The 21,320-nt window shown below is 48.2% G+C and overlaps 1 protein-coding gene and 1 pseudogene across 15 annotated transcripts in view; both read left to right on the forward strand.

Annotated features, from left to right (window-relative positions):
- The first annotated feature begins 705 nt into the window (after positions 1-705).
- LOC140418392 (uncharacterized) lies at positions 706-4,106 on the forward strand (annotated as a pseudogene).
- A 6,708-nt stretch (positions 4,107-10,814) lies between these two features.
- Positions 10,815-21,320, forward strand: part of LOC140418390 (uncharacterized) — a 55,752-nt gene continuing 45,246 nt past the window's right edge. For 5 of the 15 annotated variants that reach the window (XR_011944990.1, XR_011944988.1, XR_011944991.1 and 2 more), the window contains exons 1-3: positions 10,815-10,923; positions 11,447-11,504; positions 19,515-19,572. The gene's annotated coding sequence lies outside the window, so the exon portion shown is untranslated. Of the gene's footprint in view, positions 10,924-11,446; positions 11,505-12,201; positions 12,775-18,680; positions 18,983-19,100; positions 19,245-19,514; positions 19,573-20,160; positions 20,491-21,320 lie in introns of those variants that run through there. The other 10 variants (XR_011944989.1, XM_072501869.1, XM_072501866.1 and 7 more) reach the window with 8 other exon arrangements.

Consider the following 21,320-nt stretch of genomic DNA (forward strand, 5'->3'; position numbering starts at 1 on the left):
GAGCACACATAACGGCAGCAAGATTGAGCAGGTTCTTTGGAGTGGAGGACAAATGTGGGAGGTGTGGCGGGAGCCCGGCAAACCACGCACATATGTTTTGGGCATGCCCGGCACTGGAAGGGTATTGGAAGGGAGTGACGGGAGTGATTTCGCGGGTGGTGAAGGCCCGGGTCAAACCAGGCTGGGGGTTAGCTCTATTTGGAGTTGCGGAAGAGCCGGGAGTGCAGGTGGCGAAAGAGGCCGACGTTGTGGCCTTTGCGTCCCTAGTAGCCCGGCGCAGGATCCTACTCATGTGGAAGGAGGCGAAACCCCCCGGACTGGAGGCCTGGGTAAATGATATGGCGGGGTTCATTAAACTGGAGCAGATAAAGTTTGCCCTGAGAGGATCGGCTCAAGGGTTCACCAGGCGGTGGCAGCCATTTCTCGACGACCTAGGGGAACGTTAGAGGGAAGACAGATGACCAGCAGCAGCAACCCAGGGGGAGGGGGGGGGGGGGGGGAGGGGGGGTTTAGTTTAGGTCAAAGATAAAGGGGTTTTGTTACTTGTGTATTGTTTAAAATTTCTGTATTGTTATTGTTGCGTTTGCTTTGTAAGAGGGGAAAAATTGTTGTTTGGGAAAAAAATTTCAATAAAACATTTATAAAAAAAAAACTGAACAAATAAATCGCTGAATTTATTCTGACTCTTTTCTGTATCCCAGCTCCAGTAATCACTGATTGGGAAGGGACCAGAATCTCAGGAGGCTTCACACTGCTGTCTTCTCGCATGGAAGTGATCTCCTATCAGATTAATGTGCTTATGCTGTGAGTATTCAGTACAATATCTGAACCTGATTCTGCTTCCTGTCCACTATCCCCCCTCATCCATGGATCTTCCGTTTTACCAACTGGGGAAAAGGTTTGCCTGATTGATCTCGATGGTGGTGAGATTACCCAGAATGCCCAATCGGTCAGAAAGTCCCCTATCGGTGACTAAAGGAACCCAGGGTGAGGACGCAGGGCTGTGCTGTGTTCTGAGCATGCTCAGAGTGGCTGGTGGAGACAGACTGAAGGGGATCAGGCAGCTCAGGGAGGAGATTGTGAGCACAGGGGAGGAACTGGAGCCGGGAGAGGACCACAATTAAATGAGCCCAGACGATTATCAGACTGGCGATTACCACGATGTAGGTGAGGGAGCACAGAGGTGATGGTGAACAAGACCTGGTGTGAGCGAGGACAGGAGCAGATGAGCTTTGGATGACCTCCAGTTCCTGTGAAGTTGAATCTGGGAGATGGACAAGACCCACATTAGAATAGTCCAGTTTAGAGGAAACAAAGGAATGGATGAGTTTCAGCAGCACATGAACTAAGACAGGGACATAACTGGACAATGTTACTGAGTGGAAATAGGCGGTGACAGTGATATGTGGACAGAAACACAGCTTGGGGTGAAATATTCCCGTACCAGCCTCCCCGAACAGGCGCCGGAATGTGGCAACTAGGGGCTTTTCACAGTAACTTCATTGAAGCCTACTCGTGACAATAAGCGATTTTCATTTCATTTCATTTTTCATATGCCAGAGATTCTGAAGAGTGTGATTCAGTCTCAGACAGTTCCCAGGGAGAGAAATGGAGTCGGCGGTGAGGGAGTGGAGTTTATAACTGGGAATGAAGACAATGGCTTTGTCCATCCAGTAGTGTATGTCAGATAAGTCAGGATGGTGTGCGAGTTGGAGGGGAACTTGGAAATGATGGTGTTCACATATTCCTGCTACCCTGCTCCTTCAAGGTGGTGGAGGTCGATGGTTTGGGAGATTCTCTCAATGTTCTGCTTGTTCTGAAGATATATTAAATACTTCTTTCAATCATTCAGCCTCTACTACTCCCTTTCTCTCTCCTTCTCGCAGTGTGTCAGAGTCTCGTGTAGTCTGGTCGCCACACTACCAGAAGGATGTGGAGGCTTCATAGAGGGTGCAGAAGAGACTTACCAGAATGTTGCCTGGTATGGAGGGCATTAGCTATGAGGAGCGGTTGAATAAACTCGGTTTGTTCTCACTGGAACGACGGAGGTTGATAGAGGTCTACAAAATTATGAGAGGCATACACAGAGTGGATAGTCAGAGGCTTTTCCCCAGGGGAGAGGGGTCAATTACTAGGGGGCATAGGTTTAAGGTGCGAGGGGCAAGGTTTAGAGGAGATGTACGAGGCAAGTTTTTTACACAGCGGGTAGTGGGTGCCCGGAACTCGCTACCTGAGGAGGTGGTGGAAGCAAGGACCATAGTAACATTTAAGGGGCATCTTGACAAATACATGAATAGGATGGGAATAGAGGGATACGGACCCAGGAAGTGTAGAAGATTGTAGTTTAGTCGGGCAGCATGGTCGGCACGGGCTTGGAGGGCCAAAGGGCCTGTTCCTGTGCTGTACTTTTCTTTGTTCTTTGTTCTAGATCCAGACCAGTTGGCAGGTTCTCTTCCCTGAAGGACATTAGGGCAGCACGGTAGCATTGTGGATAGCACAATTGCTTCACAGCTCCAGGGTCCCAGGTTCGATTCCGGCTTGGGTCACTGTCTGTGCGGAGTCTGCACATCCTCCCAGTGTGTGCGTGGGTTACCTCCGGGTGCTCCGGTTTCCTCCCACAGTCCAACGATGTGCAGGTAAAGTGGATTGGCCATGATAAATTGCCCTTAGTGTCCAAAATTGCCCTTCGTGTAGGGTGGGGTTACTGGGTTATGGGGATAGGGTGGAGGTGTTGACCTTGGGTAGGGTGCTCTTTCCAAGAGCCGGTGCAGACTCAAGGGGCCAAATGGCCCCCTTCTGTACTGTAAAGTCTATGATAAAATTCTATGAACCAGTTGTGTATTTACAACAATCCAGCAGGTTTCATGGTCACTTTTTCCCAGTGCCGGCCCCACAAATGACCAGATTCGTTCAGCTCAATTTCACAACCTGCCTTTGTGTTTTTGTGGGTTCTCTCGCACTCCCTATTTTCTGTTTTAAATCAGTTTCACAGGGCGTTCGAAGGAGAGGATTTGCAGTCGGGAAACTTCATCAGATCAGGATCAGCTCCATTGCTCATTTACCGTAACCTGAATATCAGCGGATTTTGAACATGGAAGGAAACAGCACCATTCACAGTGGGGAGAAACCGTACACGTGTTGTGTGTGTGGACGAGGCTTCCGTCGATCATCAGGCCTGTCGAGACACAAGCAAAGTCACTCTGGGGAGAAGCCGCGGAAATGTGGGGACTGTGGGAGGGGTTTCATTTCCCCATCAGAGCTGGAAACACATTGATGCAGTCACACTGGAGAGAAACCGTCCTCCTGCTCCAAGTGTGGGAAGAGTTTTACTATCTCGGCCAACCTGCTGAGACACCAGCGAGTTCACACTGTGGAGAGACCATTTCAATGCTCAGACTGTGGGAAATGCTATAAAAGTTTCCAGGAACTGATGCTGCATCAACGTGTTCACACTGACGAGAGACCGTTCAGGTGCTCTCACTGCGGGACTGGGTTCAGGCGATCGTCCCAACTCACTGTACACCAGAGGATTCACACCGCGGAGAGGCCACTTATCTGCTCCAAGTGTGGAAGGAGATTCACTCAGTCATCTGACCTGCTGACGCACAAGAGAATTCACACTGGGGAGAAGCCCTTCACCTGCTCCGAGTGTGGGAAGGGATTCACTACCTCATCCACCCTGCTGAGACACCACCGAGTTCACACAGCCAAGAGACCTTTTAAATGTTCAGACTGTGGGAAGGGCTTGAAAAGTTCCTGGGAACTGATGTACCATCAACGTGTTCACACTGACGAGAAGCCATTCAGATGCTCTCGCTGCGGGACTGGGTTCAGACGATCATCACAACTCACGACCACCACCGAATTCACACTGGCACAAGACCTTTCACCTGCTCCCAGTGTGGGAACGCTTTCACAACCTCATCCAGCCTGCTGAGACATCAGCGAGTTCATAAATAACTACAGTGATTGGAATTTTCCGTTAATCACAACCAGGACTGACCCAGGTTCATTGGGGTCTGGTTCTGCTGATGTTAATAAACCCCAGCCCACTTACAGGGACTCATATTCTGGCTAAAAGCCAAATAAATCAGCTTTGTGTTAAATACAGTGTGTTGAATCTTTTAAATATCTCAGATGCAAATTGGTTCCTTTTGATGAGCTCTCCCTCTCCTGTCTCCTCCATCCTCACCTCCAACAAGCGAGGAGCTGATGGAGCTTCTTTGTCACTGAGATTGAGACAATCTGATCAGCTGCCTCTGCTGCTTCCCTCCCTCCCACTAGCCCACCAGCCAAACTGTCCCTAAAGCTTCCTACTGCCCAAGCCCTGAATTCACATCTTTCTCCAGTCATTCTGAAAGATCTTGTCAAGATTGTGACGTTGAATTTTCTGTCTTCAAATCCCCTCTCTCTAACTCCCAGTAAGAGGAGTTTAGAGGTTTTCAGTGGAAATGCAGGATAGAAATTCAGAACAGACCATTCCAGTTTCTCTGGTACATTCCCCCAAATCTATGAATCTCGGTCCCACACACTCCCATCCCTCTCTGCTCATTGTTCCAGATTCAGTCTCCAGTTTCCTCCTGATTCTTTTCTCCTCTCCAGATTCTCTCTCCTCCTGTCCTTAAACTGGTGACTCAGACTGTGGCTCAATCGCACTCCTTCACTCTCATTCTAAGAAATATCCCAGCTCACAATTAATCATCTTTAACAACTTTATAATAATAATAGCTTATTGTCACAAGTAGGCTTTAATGAAGTTACTGTGAAAAGCCCCTAGTTATTACTGGTAATTTTCATGTTTGGGAAGAATCACCTTTTCCCAATTGTGGAGAACAGAAATCCAGCGGGCAGCTCAGAAATTCCTCCTCCCCAGGACTGTTTTAACAAGCTGCGTGTATCTGAGTTACATTTATACAGACTCATTCACTCAGTGATCAGATCGCACTGAACTATGACACAAGCTGTGTGTATCTGAGTTACATTTATACAGACTCACTCACTCAGTAAGTGATCAGATCTCAATGAGCTACAACAAGAGCTCTATTTATAATGAGTTTTAAACATGATAAAATGTGCCAAGCAGTTTCACTGGAAAAGGGGGACACATTGGGTCAGATGACCAAAGTCTTGGTCAAAGAGTTTGGTTATAAGGAGAGTTTTGAAGGTGGAAAATGAAGGGGAGGGGTTTACGGATGAAATTCCAGAGATTGGGGTCCAGGCAGCTGATGGCACGGCCCCCAATTGGGATGTGATTAAAATCAGGGATGAAGGTCATCCAGGAATGGTGCTCCATGTCATAGATTATCATAGAATTTACAGTGCAGAAGGAGGCCATTCGGCCCATCGATTCTGCACTGGCTCTTGGAAAGAGCACCCTACTTAAGCCCACACCTCCACCCTATCCCCATAACCCAGTAACCCCACCCAACACTAAGGGCAATTTTGGACACTAGGGGCAATTTAGCATGGCCAATCCACCTAACCTGCACATCTTTGGACTGTGGGAGGAAACCGGAGCACCCGGAGGAAACCCACGCACACACGGGGAGAACGTGCAGATTCCGCACAGACAGTGACCCAGCCGGGAATCGAACCTGGGACCCTGGAGCTGTGAAGCAATTGTGCTAACCACTATGCTACCATGCTGCCCTAAATGTATGTGGGCCTCAAAGCCCAGACTTTTGGCACAGTTTGACCATCCCTGGTCTCAGATAAAAATAATTCCCTGATAAACATCTTGTAAGATCTTGGTTCATCTGTCACATAAAAAGTTCGGACCAGTTGAGTCCTCCTGTGCACTCGATGGGGATTGACTTTAACAGATTTAAAATCCTCTCAATCTCAGGGTCACATCAAGAATATATTTCAGTCGAGATTTAAATATATAAATATTGAAAAACTGAACAGAAATGGGGACAGACAGCAGCTCAATCATTTTAAAGTGAGAAATGAATGGTCTCTGTTTCAGGGGGACTCCTTCAGAATGAACACTTCCCACCAGCAGCACCAACCCCCCTCCCCCTCCCTGTTCACTGAACATTCCTTCACCCACTCATCCTCCCATTGCACATCCACCCAATGGCCCCCAGCCTGGATTCACATTCAGCATGAACTCAGTGAAAGACTGAGCTGGCCCCGGGATGTAAGAACGGACAAGAGCTGGAAGTGGTTCCAGTCAATACAGTTTGTGCATCATTATTAAATAAAGAAATGTCATATCTTGTTAAACCCCCATTTCAGACACTTGGTGAATTACAATTTGGAGCCCAGACCCTGTTGCTTCTACTTGGTGCATCCTGTGTGGTTTCAGCAGAGGTAGAGACAGGCTGCTCACATCCCTGCTTTCACTGCCCAGAGGCTTGTGGTCTCCACCCTCTGGGTTTCAGAGCCCCTGAGGGTCCTGGGACAGACTGACCCATCTGTACCTGTGCGGGGCAGATTCAGCTGGAGACGGGGCGGCATGTTGGATACTGCCTGTGGGTTTGGGGGGGAACGGGTCTAAGGTGGGAGCTCTTTGAGTGGAGTTCACAGATCCATGTCGCCTTCCTCCACCATCCCTCTCCTGGACCAGCGTCACATCATTCCTCCCACTCTGCTGCTGACCAGCTTGGTGGAGATCAGTGACATGTTGACAGTATCTGTCATCCTGTTCAAGGCAGAAGACATCTCCTGCACGGCCGTTGTCATGACCTACACTGACCCATTTCAGAGCCGTGCTTGAAGCTCCATGGAGGTAGCCACTCTCTCCATGACACAGTCTCTGGAACCTCCTCTAGCCCTACAACTCTCCAAGCCCCCTCACTCCTCCTATTAGGGGAGAAGGTGGCATCGTGGTAATGTCACTGGATTAGTGATCCAGAGGCCCAGGCTAATGCTCTGGAGACACGGATTCAAATCCCAAATCCAATGAATAAACCTGGAATTCTAAAGTTAGTCTCAGCGGCCGTGACAACTATCATCGATTGTTGGAAAAACCCATCTGGTTCACTAATGTCCTTCAGTGAACTGAAGTAAATCTGCCCTCCTCACCTGGTCTGGCCTACATGTGACTCCAGACCCACAGCAATGTGATTGACTCTAGTGCTGAGCTGGCCACTCAGTTGAAGGACAATTAGGAATGGGTAACTAAACCCGGCCTTTCCAGTGACGTCCACATCCCATAAAACAATCACAAAAAAATCCTCACCCCCTTCAGCTCCTTGACTTGCTTCACTCCACCATTGGCAGAGGCACTTTCACCTACCGAGGTCCTGAGGGCTGGAAACCCCTCACTAAACCGGTCTCCTTACCTTTTCCACCCAGCTTCTGTCCCTCTGTGAAGGGTCTCCGACATTTTAACCTGTTGATGGGTTAATGCCAGTTGTTGTTGTCGCTGCCTCACATTGGAAAACTCAGGAATGTCACAAAAACACTCGGAAACTTCAGACCGAAGATTCTCAGCTGGAAACTTCACCTTCAGTCAGGAACAGATCACAGCTTTGCATCATCTCTCATTGGACAGCACATTTTGTAAAACAAATCACCATCTAATAATGTTCTTAAATGTCAGAAATTCATTGACTGTGAATAAAATGAGCTCTCTCTGGCTCTCAGTAACAAAGCTTCCACAGCAGCTTGCTGGGTGACACACACAGCACAGGCCTGTTCTCTCTGTCACAAACCCTGAAACCAGATTTCTAAACTGGAGAAGGTTGGATCTGACGACCCGAATATAAACCAACTGTCTGAGTAAAGGTTAAAACGGTTCGACAGGAAAATCACTTTGGACAGGAAAGATTTTTTAAGTGATCGGTGCTGGATTCAGATTAACACCAAACACTCTGACTGGATCCAGGGGAAGGAGAACACAAGAATCTCCAGCCCCGGAGATCAGCTCCATCTGTCCGAGTGTCTGATCCGGGATCAGTAAACCATTCCGAGGAGACCGACACCTCCAGCCCCGGAGATCAGCTCCATCTGTCCGAGTGTCTGATCCGGGATCAGTAAACCATTCCGAGGAGACCGTCACCTCCAGCCCCGGAGATCAGCTCCATCTGTCCGAGTGTCTGATCCGGGATCAGTAAACCATTCAGAGGAGACTGTCACCTCCAGCCCCGGAGATCAGCTCCATCTGTCCGAGTGTCTGATCCGGGATCAGTAAACTATTCCGAGGAGACTGTCACCTCCAGCCCCGGAGATCAGCTCCATCTGTCCGAGTGTCTGATCCGGGATCAGTAAACCATTCCGAGGAGACCGTCACCTCCGCCTGGAGATCAGCTCCATCTGTCCGAGTGTCTGATCCGGGATCAGTAAACCATTCCGAGGAGACTGTCACCTCCAGACCCGGAGATCAGCTCCATCTGTCCGAGTGTCTGATCCGGGATCAGTAAACCATTCCGAGGAGACTGTCACCTCCAGCCCCGGAGATCAGCTCCATCTGTCCGAGTGTCTGATCCCGGATCAGTAAACCATTCCGAGGAGACTGTCACCTCCAGCCCCGGAGATCAGCTCCATCTGTCCGAGTGTCTGATCCGGGATCAGTAAACCATTCCGAGGAGACTGTCACCTCCAGCTCCATCTGTCCGAGTGTCTGATCCGGGATCAGTAAACCATTCCGAGGAGACTGTCACCTCTAGCCTCGGAGATCAGCATCTCCCTGATCCAGGACCAGTGATCCATTCTCACATGTAATTGGTCACATGTATTTTCTGCCGATTTAGCTGGTGTACCGAATCTAAACTGTTGCTTTTTCATAAACTGGTTTAAAATCACCAATGACTTGGATCCCCTTTTTGGGTAAACTGACTCCTGGAATAAAATCTTCCAGTTTCCAGCACTCATCATTAATCTTGTTGCCTCTAAGCGCAGTTGTAAAGGAGCCTTGTCTGTATCTCGGAGCTCTGAACCATGGAAGGGAGCGACTGAGGCACATTTCTTACACACCTCAGGGTTAACCCACACATTCAGTTCTGGATCTGATTGACAGCAGCGAAAACAGCTGAATCCAATCCCTGGAGACACTCATGAAGTCGCTGGTGTTTCAGCATAAGTTGTAAGTCAGTGAATCCATTCCCACACTCGGGGCAGGTGAACGATCTCTCTCCAGTGTGAACTCGCTGGTGAATCATCAGCCCATCGCTGCTTCTAAAGCTCTGCTCACAGGCAAAACATTTAAAAGGTTTTATATCAGAGTGAATTTGTTGGTGTTTCAGTAGGTGATAAGACTGAAGGAATCCCTTCCCACACACAGAGCAGGTAAACGGTCTCTCCCCAGTGTGAATTCGCTGATGTACAGTAAGTTCAGATGATCGCCTGAAGCCAGTCCCACAGTGAGAGCATCTGAATGGTCTCTCGTCAGTGTGAACACGTTGATGATATGTCACTTTCCCGGAAGTTTTAAAGCACTTCCCACAGTCTGGACATTTAAAAGGTCTTTTATCAGTGTGAACTCGCTGGTGTTTCTGCAGGTTAGATGGAGCAGTGAATCCCTTTCCACACAAGGAGCAGATGAATAGCTTCTCCTCACTGTGAATGAGTTGGTGTCTCAACAGATACTTTTTGCTTTTAAATTTCATCTCACAGTCAGAACATTTGAAAGGTGTCTGATCAGTGTGAACATACTGGTATGTCAGCAGGCTGGACGACTGAGTGAATCCCTTCCCACAGGTGGAGCAGGTGAATGGCCTCTCCCAGTGTGACTGCGTCGATGCATTTCCAGTTCAGAAGTGTAACTGAATCCCTTCCAACAGTCCCCACATTTCCACGGTTTCTCCATGGTGCCGGTGTCCTTGTGTCTCTCCGGGATGAATGGCAAGTTGAACTCTCGTCCACACACATGACATGTACGGTTTCGCCCCACTGTGAATGGTGTGATGGTTTTTCTGTCTGTGCAACTGGTTAAATCTCTTTCCACAGTCAATTCACTGGAACACTCACTGTCTGTGTGGGTCTCTGTGCTTTTCCAGTCACACTGATGTTTAAAATCTTTTCCCACAAACTGAACAGACAAACATTACTTCTTCCACATTCAAAGATATTCAGGTTCTAAAGAATTGAGTGACTCTTTCAGATCTTGATGTTTGGTTGGAGTTTTCTGTCGGCCAATCCTCTGCTTCCAATATCCTGTAAAAGACGTTAATAAAAGTCATCACTGTCAGTCCAGGATAGAAATTCTGAACAGACAATTCTAGTTTCTCTGGAACATTTTTTCCTCTCTTGTTCCCCCAAAGCTGTAAATCTCCGTCCCACACACTCTCCCTCCTCCCTGGGCTGAAATCCAAACCCATCTCACCATCTGCACCATTTCTTTCCTCCACTCCCAGTTTTCTCCCTCCCTCCCTCCCTCTCCTCTGCCCGGGTTCAGTTCTCCAGTTCCTGTCTGCAGACTGACAATAAAATCAATGGGTCTTATTGGGGGGTTTACGGCCTACACTCACCCGCCTGAATCCAGCTTCATACCTGCACTGCGCATGCTCCAGCTCACAATCGCTGGGGAGTTATTGACGGTGGCTGCTGACCAATAAGAGGAGAGCGATCCGGGTCTGGATTTTCCATGGATTTAACGGCCGCCATCTTGGGAAAGGAAGTCGGGTCTTTTGTTCTTGGAGCAGGGCGCTTGGGCGGCCATCTTAGTATGGGAAGAGGGAGTGGGCGGGCCTTCCTCCCCACTCAAAGGCCCCGGGGAAAACAGCGACCGCCGCCATCTTGGGAATGGAAGTCGGGTCTTTTGCTCTTGGAGCAGAGCGCTGGGGCGGCCATCTTAGTTAGAGAAGAGGGAGTGGGCGGGGCTTCCTCCCCGGTGACAACACCCGGGTCACCCGGCGGCCGCCGCCATCTTGTGGCGGCGATTCTCTATCCGGGTCTTTAGTGAAGGACAATGAGCTGGAGCTGAGGTTGGAAAGTGTTCAGAGGAAGGTCTGAAATCAGATTTACAGCCAAATATCTGTAAGAACCACAAAGTTCACATTCAGTATGTTTGCCAAATGAAATCACAATGCTGCAAACACTCAGTTGTGAAGAAGAATCAGATTGCATTGGAAATGTTAACTCTCAGAAGCTGCCAAACCTGCTGAGGATTTCCACAACTTTCTGTTTTCACTTCACATTTCCAGCTTCTGCAGAGTTTTACTCAAATTATTATGTTTTTGAAATACTGTTACATAACCTGTTAAGAGTAAAGCAATTGTCACCATTTAAATGTCCAAATCAGTGATATTTATTTGTTTAACTGAGACTGGGCTGTTCAGGAGCAAAGTCAGAAATCACTTCACAGAAAATATAGTGAAATCTACAATTCTGTTCAGATTCTGTCAATAGAAACTATAAAAACTGATAGATTTAAGTTTGTGAGACAAGAGTATTAATGGTTATAGAATCAAGGGAGTTGGATGGATTGAAAAACAGATCAGGCATCTGCAAACTGGAGCTTCATGTCTGAGGTTGAACTGATTCTGGTTTTGTTTTGAAGGTGGTGTTGGTTTCCTGTCCTGTCGATCATCTCCACACCCGTGGGTAATTTGCTGGAGGTGAGATAATCTTTATTTGTGTCACAAGTAGGCTTACATTAATACTGCAGTGATTAACTATGATTAACACAAACTGATTTGACTTGATTTTTATTCAGAATTTAATTTCTTATAACAGGCTTGGAGTTTATGCATCATAATAATAACGGTCTTTATTATTGTCACAAGTAGGCTTATATTAACACTGCAATGAAGTTACTGTGAAAATCAACTAGTTGCCACACTCCAGCGCCTGTTCGGGTAAATTGAGGGAAAATTCAGAATGTCCAGTTCAACTTACAATTCACCTCACGTCTTTCAGGACTTGTGGGAGACCCATGCAGACACGGGGAGAATGTGCAGACGCCGCACAGTGACCCAAGTGGGAATCGAACCCAGGTCCCTGGTGCTGTGAAGCACCAGTGCTAACCTCTGTACTACCGTGATGGGGAAAAGGGTTCATGCAGTGACACAGCCCTGTCTGATCCCAGTCTTCGCTGAGATAGTGTCTGGGGTGTGTCCATTGATGAGGATCATGGCTTGTGTGTCATCATTGTGCAGGCGGAGGATGGTGGCCAATTTCTGAGGACAGCCAAATTTGAAGAACATACTGAATAAAACATCACTTTGACGGTGTGAAGTGCTTTTGTGAGGTTAGAAAAGACCAAGAACTGTGATTGATGCTGTTCCTTGTATTTTCCTTGGGTTTGTCAAGTAGTGTAGATCATGTCTTTGGTGCCTCCATGAAGGGAGAAATCCTACCTGTGACTTGGGAAGGAGCTCTTTGGCCACGAAGAGGAGATCATTGAGGAAGATCCTGGCAATGATCTCTGTGGCAGACAGCAGGGAGTCAGTCGCCTGTGCAGTTACCACAATCAGACTTGTCTCTCTTGAATATAGTCACAGTGTCTCTGAGATCCCCCGGCATGCATCCATCTTCCCAGGTGAGGAATATGAGATTGTGTAGCTATGCCAGGAGTGTAACCCCGCCATGCTTCAGAATTTCAGCAGCGATTCATTCTGCTCCAGAGGCCGTGTTGTTTTTCAGGTGTTGAATGGCTTTTTCACTCTGCTCCCGATTGGGGTCCAACGTGGACTGAGCCGGACGCGATACTGGGGAATGGACTTGAGGACGTTAAAGCCAAAGACAGAGTCTCGGTCGAGGGGTTCTTCAGAATGTTCCCTCCAGTGAGCACTGACTGACTCTCTGTCCTTGATGAGTTCCCCTCCACACTTTGCTCTCAGCCATTGCCTGCTTAGGTCATCAATTGTATTGGCAGCGCTGGTGAAACCGTGCATGCCATTGCTTTCCATGAGCTATTGGCTATCCCACACTCTCCTACCCTCTAAAGGCTTCAGAAACTTGGAAAGCCTGGAGCAGGCACCTCAAAGGCACTGGAGCAGTACTTCCAGCAGTGCCTTCAGAAGATGCTCCAAATCCAGGGGCAAGGAGGGCGATCCAACAGAGGGGAGGGAAAGAGAAAACTGGGAGTGGGGGAAGAAAGTCGGGGGCAGAGGTTAGTGTAGTGGCCATCACTAAGGAGAAGGTGCTGGGGAAGCTGAAAGGTCTGAAGGTGAATAAATCACCCAGACCGGATGGACTACATCCCAGGGTACCGAAGGAGATAACTGCGGAGTTTGTGGAGCCATTGGTGGTGATCTTTCAGGATTCACTGGAGTCAAGGGGCTCCCAGGGGATAGGGAAGTGACGAATGTAACACCCCAGTTTCAGAAAGAAAAGAGATAGAAGATGGGAAATTATAGGCCGGCTAGTCTGGATGGGATTACGGAGTTCTTGGAAGTGCATCGTGAAATAGGACTGTCAGCACGGTTTCATCAAGGGGAGGTCATGCCTGATAAATCTGTGAGAATTCTTTGAGTAGGTAAAAACAAAGGAGAGCCAGTGGATGTGATCCATTTGGGTTTCCAGAAGGCCTTTGACAAGGTGCCATACAACAGGCTACTAAATAAAGATAATAGCCCATGGAATTAGGGGCAAGGTACTGGAAAGGTTAGAGAATTAGTTGACAGGCGGCGAGTGGGGATAAAGGGGTCTATTTCAGGATGGCAGCCGGGGACTATTGGGGAACCACAGGGGTCAGTGTACATTAACGATCTGGAAGAAGGTACAGAGGGCACTGTTGCTAAGCTTTCAGATGATAGAAAGATGTGTAGAGGAACAGGTAGTGTTGAGGAAGCGGAGAGGCTGCAGAAGGACTTGGACAGGTTAGGAGAGTGAGCAAAGAAGTGACAAATGTTATAGAATATGGAAAAGTGTGAGGTTATGCACTTTGGAAGGAATAATCGGGGCAAACTATTTTCCAAATGGGGAACGACTTCTTGTTAGGTGAATTGGACATTCTGAATTCTCCCTCTGTGTACCCGAACAGGGGCCAGACTGTGGCGACGAGGAGATTTTCACAGTTGCAGGGTTAATGTAAGCCTACTTGTGACACTAATAAAGATCATCATTATTATTATTACCTGGAGTTCTGTGTACAGTTCTGGTCGCCACATTATAGGTAGGATGTGATTGCACTGGAGGGGGTGAAGAGGCGATTCACCAGGATGTTGCCTGGGATGGAAGGTTTCAGTTCCGAAGCGAGGTTGGATAGGCGTGGGTTGTTTTCGCTGGAGCAGAGAAGACGGAGAGCCGACCTGATCGAGGTGCACAAAATTGTGAGGAGTCTGGTTCCAGTCAATACAGTTTGTGCATCATTATTAAATAAAGAAATTTCATATCTTGTCAAACCCCCATTTCAGACACTTGGTGAATTACAATTTGGAGCCCAGACCCTGTTGCTTCTACTTGATGCATCCTGTGTGGTTTCAGCAGAGGTAGAGACAGGCTGCTCACATCCCTGCTTTCACTGCCCAGAGGCTTGTGGTCTCCACCCTCTGGGTTTCAGAGCCCCTGAGGGTCCTGGGACAGACTGACCCATCTGTACCTGTGCGGGGCAGATTCAGCTGGAGACGGGGCGGCATGTTGGATACTGCCTGTGGGTTTGGGGGGGAACGGGTCTAAGGTGGGAGCTCTTTGAGTGGAGTTCCCAGATCCATGTCGCCTTCCTCCACCATCCCTCTCCTGGACCAGCGTCACATCATTCCTCCCACTCTGCTGCTGACCAGCTTGGTGGAGATCAGTGACGTGTTGACAGTATCTGTCATCCTGTTCAAGGCAGAAGACATCTCCTGCACGGCCGTGGTCATGACCTACACTGACCCATTTCAGAGCCGTGCTTGAAGCTCCATGGAGGTAGCCACTCTCTCCATGACACAGTCTCTGGAACCTCCTCTAGCCCTACAACTCTCCAAGCCCCCTCACTCCTCCTATTAGGGGAGAAGGTGGCATCGTGGTAATGTCACTGGATTAGTGATCCAGAGGCCCAGGCTAATGCTCTGGAGACACGGATTCAAATCCCAAATCCAATGAATAAACCTGGAATTCTAAAGTTAGTCTCAGCGGCCGTGACAACTATCATCGATTGTTGGAAAAACCCATCTGGTTCACTAATGTCCTTCAGTGAACTGAAGTAAATCTGCCCTCCTTACCTGGTCTGGCCTACATGTGACTCCAGACCCACAGCAATGTGGTTAACTCTAGTGCTGAGCTGGCCACTCAGTTGAAGGATAATTAGGAATAGGTAACTAAACCCGGCCTTTCCAGTGACGTCCACATCCCATAAAACAATCACAAAAAAAACCTCACCCCCTTCAGCTCTCCCGACTTGCTTCACTCCACCATTGGCAGAGGCACTTTCACCTACCGAGGTCCTGAGGGCTGGAAGCCCCTCACTAAACCGGTCTCCTTACCTTTTCCACCCAGCTTCTGTCCCTCTGTGAAGGGTCTCCGACATTTTAAAATGTTGATGGGTAAATGCCAGTTGTTGTTGTCGCTGCCTCACATTGGAAAACTCAGGAATGTCACAAAAACACTCGGAAACTTCAGACCGAAGATACTCAGCTGGAAACTTCACCTTCAGTCAGGAACAGATCACAGCTTTGCATCATCTCTGATTGGACAGCACATTTTGTAAAACAAATCACCATCTAATAATGTTCTTAAATGTCAGAAATTAATTGACTGTGAATAGAATGAGCTCTCTCTGGCTCTCAGTAACAAAGCTTCCACAGCAGCTTGCTGGGTGACACACACAGCACAGGCCTGTTCTCTCTGTCACAAACCCTGAAACCAGATTTCTAAACTGGAGAAGGTTGGATCTGACGACCCAAATATAAACCAACTGTCTGAGTAAAGGTTAAAACGGTTCGACAGGAAAATCACTTTGGATGGAAAGATTTTCAAAGTGATTGGTGCTGGATTCAGACTAACACCAAACATTCTGACTGGATCCAGAGGAAGGAGAACACAAGAGACTCCAGCCCCGGAGATCAGTTTCATCTGTCCGAGTGTCTGATCCGGGATCAGTAAACCATTCCGAGGAGACTGTCACCTCCAGCCCCGGAGATCAGCTCCATCTGTCCGAGTGTCTGATCCGGGATCAGTAAACCATTCTGAGGAGACTGTCACCTCCGCCTGGAGATCAGCTCCATCTGTCCGAGTGTCTGATCCGGGATCAGTAAACTATTCCGAGGAGACTGTCACCTCCAGCTCCATCTGTCCGAGTGTCTGATCCGGGATCAGTAAACCATTCCGAGGAGACTGTCACCTCCAGACCCGGAGATCAGCTCCATCTGTCCGAGTGTCTGATCCGGGATCAGTAAACCATTCCGAGGAGACTGTCACCTCCAGCCCCGGAGATCAGCTCCATCTGTCCGAGTGTCTGATCCGGGATCAGTAAACCATTCCGAGGAGACTGTCACCTCCAGCCCCGGAGATCAGCTCCATCTGTCAGAGTGTCTGATCCGGGACCAGTAAACTATTCCGAGGAGACTGTCACCTCCAGCCCCGGAGATCAGCTCCATCTGTCCGAGTGTCTGATCCCGGGTCAGTAAACCATTCCGAGGAGACTGTCACCTCCAGCCCCGGAGATCAGCTCCATCTGTCCGAGTGTCTGATCCGGGATCAGTAAACCATTCTGAGGAGACTGTCACCTCCGCCTGGAGATCAGCTCCATCTGTCCGAGTGTCTGATCCGGGATCAGTAAACCATTCCGAGGAGACTGTCACCTCCAGCTCCATCTGTCCGAGTGTCTGATCCGGGATCAGTAAACCATTCCGAGGAGACTGTCACCTCTAGCCTCGGAGATCAGCATCTCCCTGATCCAGGACTAGTGATCCATTCTCACATGTTATTGGTCGCATGTATTTTCTGCCGATTTAGCTGGTGTACCAAATCTAAACTGTTGCTTTTTCATAAACTGGTTTAAAATCACCAATGACTTGGATCCCCTTTTTGGGTAAACTGACTCCTGGAATAAAATCTTCCAGTTTCCAGCATTCATCATTAATCTTGTTGCCTCTAAACACAGTTGTAAAGGAGCCTTGTCTGTATCTCGGAGCTCTGAACCATGGAAGGGAGCGACTGAGGCACATTTCTTACACACCTCAGGGTTAACCCACACATTCAGTTCTGGATCTGATTGACAGCAGCGAAAACAGCTGAATCCAATCCCTGGAGACACTCATGAAGTCGCTGGTGTTTCAGCATAAGTTGTAAGTCAGTGAATCCATTCCCACACTCGGGGCAGGTGAACGATCTCTCTCCAGTGTGAACTCGCTGGTGAATCATCAGCCCATCGCTGCTTCTAAAGCTCTGCTCACAGGCAAAACATTTAAAAGGTTTTATATCAGAGTGAATTTGTTGGTGTTTCAGTAGGTGATAAGACTGAATGAATCCCTTCCCACACACAGAGCAGGTGAACGGTCTCTCCCCAGTGTGAATTTTCTGATGTACAGTAAGTTCAGATGATCGCCTGAAGCCAGTCCCGCAGTGAGAGCAACTGAATGGTCTCTCGTCAGTGTGAACACGTTGATGACAGGTCACTTTCCCGGAAGTTTTAAAGCACTTCCCACAGTCTGGACATTTAAAAGGTCTTTTATCAGTGTGAACTCGCTGGTGTTTCTGCAGGTTAGATGTAGCAGTGAATCCCTTTCCACACAAGGAGCAGGTGAATAGCTTCTCCTCACTGTGATTGTGTTGGTGTCTCAACAGATACTTTTTGCTTTTAAATTTCTTCTCACAGTCAGAACATTTGAAAGGTGTCTGATCAGTGTGAACATACTGGTATGTCAGCAGGCTGGACGACTGAGTGAATCCCTTCCCACCGGTGGAGCAGGTGAATGGCCTCTCCCCAGTGTGACTGCGTCGATGCATTTCCAGTTCAGAGGGGTAACTGAATCCCTTCCAACAGTGCCCACATTTCCACGGTTTCTCCATGGTGCTGGTGTCCTTGTGTCTCTCCGGGATGAATGGCAAGTTGAACTCTCGTCCACACACATGACATGTACGGTTTCGCCCCACTGTGAATGGTGTGATGGTTTTTCTGTCTGTGCAACTGGTTAAATCTCTTTCCACAGTCAATTCACTGGAACACTCACTGTCTGTGTGGGTCTCTGTGCTTTTCCAATCACACTGATGTTTAAAATCTTTTCCCACAAACTGAACAGACAAACATTACTTCTTACACATTCAAAGATATTCAGGTTCTAAAGAATTGAGTGACTCTTTCAGATCTTGATGTTTGGTTGGAGTTTTCTGTCGGCCAATCCTCTGCTTCCAATATCCTGTAAAAGACGTTAATAAAAGCCATCACTGTCAGTCCAGGATAGAAATTCTGAACAGACAATTCTAGTTTCTGTGGAACATTTTTTCCTCTCTTGTTCCCCCAAAGCTGTAAATCCCCGTCCCACACACTCCCCCTCCTACCTGGGCTGAAATCCAATCCCATCTCAGCATCAGCACCATTTCTTTCCTCCCCTCCCAGTTTTCTCCCTCCCTCTCCTCTGCCTGGGTTCAGTTCTCCAGCTCCTGTCTGCAGACTGACACTAAAACCAATGGGTCTTATTGGGGGGTTTACGGCCTACACACCCGCCTGAATCCAGCTTCATACCTGCACTGCGCATGCTCCAGCTCACAATCGCTGGGGAGTTATTGACGATGGCTGCTGACCAATAAGAGGAGAGCGATCCGGGTCTGGATTTTCCATGGATTTAACGGCCGCCATCTTGGGAAAGGAAGTCGGGTCTTTTGTTCTTGGAGCAGGGCGCTTGGGCGGCCATCTTAGTATGGGAAGAGGGAGTGGGCGGGCCTTCCTCCCCACTCAAAGGGCCCGGGGAAAACAGCGACCGCCGCCATCTTGGGAATGGAAGTCGGGTCTTTTGCTCTTGGAGCAGAGCGCTGGGGCGGCCATCTTGGTTAGAGAAGAGGGAGTGGGCGGGGCTTCCTCCCCGGTGACAGGCCCCGGGTCACCCGGCGGCCGCCGCCATCTTGTGGCGGGGATTCTCTATCCGGGTCTTTAGTGAAGGACAATGAGCTGGAGCTGAGGTTGGAAAGTGTTCAGAGGAAGGTCTGAAATCAGATTTACAGCCAGATATCTGTAAGAACCACAAAGTTCACATTCATTCTGTTTGCCAAATGAAATCACAATGCTGCAAACACTCAGTTGTGAAGAAGAATCAGATTGCATTGGAAATGTTAACTCTCTCTCTTCACAGAAGCTGCCAAACCTGCTGAGGATTTCCACAACTTTCTGTTTTCACTTCACATTTCCAGCTTCCGCAGAGTTTTACTCAAATTATTATGTTTTTGAAATACTGTTACATAACCAGTTAAGAGTAAAGCAATTGTCACCATTTAAATGTCCAAATCAGTGATATTTATTTGTTTAACTGAGACTGGGCTGTTCAGGGGCAAAGTCAGAAATCACTTCACAGAAAATATAGTGAAATCTGGAATTCTGTTCAGATTCTGTCAATAGAAACTATAAAAACTGATAGATTGAAGTTTGTGAGACAAGAGTATTAATGGTTATAGAATCAAGGGAGTTGGATGGATTGAAAAACAGATCAGGCATCTGCAAACTGGAGCTTAATGTCTGAGGTTGAACTGATTCTGGTTTTGTTTTGAAGGTGGTGTTGGTTTCCTGTCCTGTCGATCATCTCCACACCCGTGGGTAATTTGCTGGAGGTGAGATAATCTTTATTTGTGTCACAAGTAGGCTTACATTAACACTGCAGTGATTAACTATGATTAACACAAACTGATTTGACTTGATTTTTATTCAGAATTTAATTTCTTATAACAGGCTTGGAGTTTATGCATCATAATAATAACGGTCTTTATTATTGTCACAAGTAGGCTTATATTAACACTGCAATGAAGTTACTGTGAAAATCAACTAGTTGCCACACTCCGGCGCCAGTTTGGTAAATTGGGGGAAAATTCAGAATGTCCAGTTCAACTTACAATTCACCTCACGTCTTTCAGGACTTGTGGGAGACCCACGCAGACACGGGGAGAATGTGCAGACGCCGCACAGTGACCCAAGTGGGAATCGAACCCAGGTCCCTGGTGCTGTGAAGCAACAGTGCTAACCTCTGTACTACCGTGATGGGGAAAATGGTTCATGCAGTGACACAGCCCTGTCTGATCCCAGTCTTCGCTGAGATAGTGTCTGGGGTGTGTCCATTGATGAGGATCATGACTTGTGTGTCATCATTGTGCAGGCGGAGGATGGTGGCCAATTTCTGAGGACAGCCAAATTTGAAGAACATACTGAATGAAACATCACTTTGACGGTGTGAAGTGCTTTTGTGAGGTTAGAAAAGACCAAGAACTGTGATTGATGCTGTTCCTTGTATTTTCCTTGGGTTTGTCAAGTAGTGTAGATCATGTCTTTGGTGCCTCCATGAAGGGAGAAATCCTACCTGTGACTTGGGAAGGAGCTCTTTGGCCACGAAGAGGAGATCATTGAGGAAGATCCTGGCAATGATCTCTGTGGCAGACAGCAGGGAGTCGCCTGTGCAGTTACCACAATCAGACTTGTCTCTCTTGAATATAGTCACAGTGTCTCTGAGATCCCCCGGCATGCATCCATCTTCCCAGGTGAGGAATATGAGATTGTGTAGCTATGCCAGGAGTGTAACCCCGCCATGCTTCAGAATTTCAGCAGCGATTCATTCTGCTCCAGAGGCCGTGTTGTTTTTCAGGTGTTGAATGGCTTTTTCACTCTGCTCCCGATTGGGGTCCAACGTGGACTGAGCCGGACGCGATACTGGGGAATGGACTTGAGGACGTTAAAGCCAAAGACAGAGTCTCGGTCGAGGGGTTCTTCAGAATGTTCCCTCCAGTGAGCACTGACTGACTCTCTGTCCTTGATGAGTTCCCCTCCACACTTTGCTCTCAGCCATTGCCTGCTTAGGTCATCAATTGTATTGGCAGCGCTGGTGAAACCGTGCATGCCATCGCTTTCCATGAGCTGTTGGCTATCCCTCACTCTTTCTACCCTCTAAAGGCTTTGGAAACTTGGAGCAGGCACCTCAAAGGCACTGGAGCAGTACTTCCAGCAGTGCCTTCAGAAGATGCTCCAAATCCAGGGGCAAGGAGGGCGATCCAACAGAGGGGAGGGAAAGAGAAAACTGGGAGTGGGGGAAAGAAAGTTGGGGGCAGATGTTAGTGTAGTGGCCATCACTAAGGAGAAGGTGCTGGGGAAGCTGAAACGTCTGAAGGTGAATAAATCACCCAGACCGGATGGACTACACCCCAGGGTACCGAAGGACATAACTGCGGAGTTTGTGGAGAAATTGGTGGTGATCTTTCAGGATTCACTGGAGTCAAGGGGCTCCCAGGGGACAGGGAAGTGACGAATGTAACACCCCAGTTTCAGAAAGAAAAGAGATAGAAGATGGGAAATTATAGGCCGGTTAGTCTGGATG

Source organism: Scyliorhinus torazame, chromosome 5, assembly GCF_047496885.1.
Source record: "Scyliorhinus torazame isolate Kashiwa2021f chromosome 5, sScyTor2.1, whole genome shotgun sequence".
Lineage (NCBI taxonomy): Eukaryota > Metazoa > Chordata > Chondrichthyes > Carcharhiniformes > Scyliorhinidae > Scyliorhinus > Scyliorhinus torazame.